Below are 4,476 nucleotides of genomic sequence, written 5' to 3' on the forward strand. Positions count from 1 at the left end.
GGGGAAGCGCGTGCCGTGCCGCAGCACCGCCCGCAGCTGCAGCGCCAGGCACGACGCCGGCGGCCGCGGCGGCGCCGCCGGGCCCAGCGACAGCGGGTCCCGCCACAGGTGCGGGTTCACCTCCTCGTAGCGACACTTCGTGCCGAAGTAGCCGCTCAGGCCCGCGCGGGCGCCCGGCAGCAGCAGCGGCGGCAGCAGCAGTAGGAGAGCGGCGGGCAGCGCAGGGACCCTCCAGCGCGGCGCCATGGCGGGAACTGCCGGCTGCGCGCGGGACGCGCCCCCAGGGGGAGGGGCGACCCCGTGACCACGCCCGCCGCGGGATAGCCACGCCCCCTGAAAAAGCCACGCCCCTTCGGGAAAAGGCGCGACCTCCAGGCCGCGCCCCCAGCTCAGACCACGCCCCCATAGAATCATAGACTCATAGAATCACCAGGCTGGAAGAGACCCACCGGATCATCGTTTTTGGTTGACAGCCAACTGAACATGAGCCAGCAGTGGCCCAGGTGGCCAAGAAGGCCAATGGCATCTTGGCTTAGATCAGAAACGGCGTGACCAGCAGGGCCAGGGAGGTTCTTCTCCCTCTGGACTCGGCACTGGTGAGGCTGCTTCTCGAATCCTGTGTTCAGTTCTGGGCCCCTCCCCACAAGAAGGATGTTGAGGCTCTGGAGCGAGTCCAGAGAAGAGCAACAAAGCTGGTGAGGGGGCTGGAGAACAGGCCTTATGAGGAACGGCTGAGAGAGCTGGGGGTGTTTAGCCTGGAGAAGAGGAGGCTGAGGGGAGACCTCATTGCTCTCTACAACTCCCTGAAAGGAGGTTGTGGAGAGGAGGGAGCTGGGCTCTTCTCCCAAGGGACAGGGGACAGGACAAGAGGGAATGGCCTCAAGCTCCGCCAGGGGAGGTTTAGGCTGGACATCAGGAAAAATTCTTCACAGAAAGGGTCATTGGGCAGTGGCAGAGGCTGCCCAGGGAGGGGGTTGAGTCCCCTTCCCTGGAGGGGTTTAAGGGACGGGTGGATGAGGTGCTAAGGGACATGGTTTAGTGTTTGATAGGAATGGTTGGACTCGATGATCCTGTGGGTCTCTTCCAACCTGGTTATTCTGTGATTCTATGATTCTATCGAGTCCAACCATTCCCATCAGTCTCTAAACCAGGTCCCTCAGCACCTCGTCCACCCGTGCCTTAAAGATACTGAATCTTCCCAAATGATGGTGTTCGGGACTAACGCCTTGTACAAGTGACGCTACGGAACAGATCTAGCCAGATTTCAATAAGCCTTATTCCACATCAACATCTGAAGAAGAGCAGTCGGTGCCTGAGCAAAAGGAGATCCAATGACAAGCACTGAAGCAAAGTAAGTTATTATCCTGGCAGTTTAAGTAAAAGGTTTTACAGAATCAATATGCGGCCCTGCGCCGTTGACATGCCAAATGCAAAAGAGAATTTTAACAAAGGAAACTTGCCAAAAAAAAAAAAGATTTTATCCTGATGTGATGTGAGCCCCTCCTAGCCACGCCTAGCCTCCTAGGAGCCCCTCCTAGCCACGCCCCCTCCACGGGGGCGGAGCCTGCACTGCTGTGAGGAGCTGTAAATGGGTTAAAAAGGAGTTTTTCTTCCTGGGCGGAGCTCCAGGGGCGAGGCCGAAGAATCCGCCGGGAGGGGGCGGGGCCATCTGGGCGCCCCTCCCGGAAGAGGCGGGCTAGGAGGGCGCCCCCCTCGGGAAGGGGGCGTGACCAACGGTCAGTAGTGGGCGTGGCTATGGCGCCGTCTCCCCTCGAAGGGGGCGGGGTTATGTGCGCGCGCCTGCTCAAGCGGGGCGGGAAAGGCTCGGGCCCCCTCAGGGGATGGGGACGTGAAAGGCGTTGGGCCCGGGTTCTGCTTCCCATGCAACCGCCCCTTCCGTGCTCTGAACTTTCAAGGAACGGGTCTCCAGGCAAAGGAGCTCTTCCCGCTGGCTGCCAGCCGTTCCTTATTATCTGGTGGCCAGACGTGGTTTTAAGAGCAGAATCACAGAATCACTGGGTTGGAAAAGACCTTCAGGATCATCCCATCTGCCACTAAGCTATTGCCCCTCAGCACCTCGTCCACCCGTGCCTTAAACCCCTCCAGGGAAGGTGATTCAACCCCCTCCCTGGGCAGCCTCTGCCAGTGCCCAATGACCCTTTCTGGGAAGAATTTTTCCCTAACGTCCAGCCTAAACCTCCCCTGGCGGAGCTTGAGGCCATTCCCTCTCATCCTGTCCCCTGTCACTTGGGAGAAGAGCCCAGCTCCCTCCTCTCCACAACCTCCTTTCAGGGAGTTGTAGAGAGCAATGAGGTCTCCCGTCAGCCTCCTCTTCTCCAGGCTAAACACCCCCAGCTCTCTCAGCCGCTCCTCATAAGGCCTGCTCTCCAGCCCCCTCACCAGCTTTGTTGCTCTTCTCTGGACTCGCTCCAGAGCCTCAACATCCTTCTTGTGGGGAGGGGCCCAGAACTGAACACAGGATTCGAGGAGCGGCCTCACCAGTGCCGAGTCCAGAGGGAGAAGAACCTCCCTGGACCTGCTGGTCACACCATTTCTGTTCCAAGCCAAGATGCCATTGGCCTTCTTGGCCACCTGGGCCACTGCTGGCTCATGTTCAGTCGCTGTCAACCAACAACCCCAGGTCCCTCTCCTCCAGGCAGTTTCCAGCCAGACTTCTCCTAGTCTGTAGCTGCTCAGGGTTGTTGTGCCCCAAGTGCAGGACCCGGCATCTTGCCTCGTTAAACCTCATCCCATTGGACTCTGCCCAGCGGTCCAGCCTGTTCAGATCCCTTTGGAGCCTCCCTACCCTCCAGCAGATCAACACTTCCACCCAGCTTAGTGTCGTCCGCAAACTTGCTCAGGGTGCACTCAATGCCTTCATCCAGGTCATTGATAAAGACATTGAACCGGGCTGGATCGAGCACAGAAATAATGCTCCTTCCGCAGAAACAAGAGAAGTTGTTCTCAGCATTTCAGCTTCATAGTCCCAAAGGAACAGGGAAGTAAGAAAGACAGGAGTGGACACCCAGGCCTCACCATTGGGGGTCATCTTCTGCATAAGGCCTGTGTATCTTCAGCATAGGTAGCTCGGAGCAGAAAGCTAGCTTCTTTTTACTTGGTGTTTAGTTGTTTCTTCTCTGTAAGGACGTGAATGTCGACTTTTGAAGGCCAAAAGCAAAACCAGAAAGATCCAAAGGCACTGCATGATCCAGACAAACCAATTTTATCTTACTCAACCAGACGAACCCCGCAAATACGCTATCGCTGGCTTTTGGCAGCAGTGGAAGGGCTGCAGGTTGGGGCCAGGCTCAAGGCGCAGACAGCAGCCCAGTTGGGAAGATCCACGTGAGATGTGTTACTGTTCTGGCTCTCGGCCTGGGCAGGAGATATCGGGCGGCGTGAAGGTGAGTTTGATCTGGCACAAAGAGGGTCAAAAAGGTGAGGAGGTGTAGAAACTCAGAGGAGGTGGAGAGTGTGTGCTTGGAGCAGCTCAGCCTGCTTTTGGGTCATGCGTTCATACTTGGGAGATGATGCACATCAGCACCGCTCACTTTGGATGCAATTTTTTGTATCCTAGGTGCAAAATTGCTGTGATCTTGGGGCACTGTCAGGTTCTCGCTGCTTCCTTTTGAAGTGTAGGCTGTCCAGAGCAATTTTCTGGTTTTTTGGGTATGTCCTTTGTCTTCTGTTCACGTGAGCTGGGAGCAGAAGAAAGTCATTCATCACCCATAGCAAGTGATGGAGTTTCCTTAGCTGATGCCACACACTGGTTAGCATGCAGAGAATTGGAAAAGGAACAACACACGCACCAATTGCTTTATGCAGAAAGGGTAGAATTCAGATCTCGTCCCTTCTATCTCAATGCAGAGAGAGGGATCATCTCCTAATACTTTTGTTTGCTGTCTGACTTGTATGCCGTCCTGGTTTGGGACTTGCAGCAGTCAGGAATCACCTTCCCAGGCCCTCCCTCCCATTGCGAAGGGTGGCCACTGTACAGCTGCTCAATGGTGAGACCGCTCCTCGAATCCTGTGTTCAGTTCTGGGCCCCTCACCACAAGAAGGATGTTGAGGCTCTGGAGCGAGTCCAGAGAAGAGCAACAAAGCTGGTGAGGGGGCTGGAGAACAGGCCTTATGAGGAACGGCTGAGAGAGCTGGGGGTGTTTAGCCTGGAGAAGAGGAGGCTGAGGGGAGACCTCATTGCTCTCTACAACTCCCTGAAAGGAGGTTGTGGAGAGGAGGGAGCTGGGCTCTTCTCCCAAGCGACAGGGGACAGGACGAGAGGGAATGGCCTCAAGCTCCACCAGGGGAGGTTCAGGCTGGACATTAGGAAAAAATTCTTCACAGAAAGGGTGATTGGGCACTGGCAGAGGCTGCCCAGGGAGGGGGTTGAGTCATCTTCCCTGGAGGTGTTTAAGGCACGGGTGGACGAGGTGCTAAGGGGCATGGGTTAGTGTTTGATAGGAATGGTTGGACTCG

The sequence above is a fragment of the Phaenicophaeus curvirostris genome, chromosome 9 (genome assembly GCF_032191515.1).
Source record: "Phaenicophaeus curvirostris isolate KB17595 chromosome 9, BPBGC_Pcur_1.0, whole genome shotgun sequence".
NCBI lineage: Eukaryota > Metazoa > Chordata > Aves > Cuculiformes > Cuculidae > Phaenicophaeus > Phaenicophaeus curvirostris.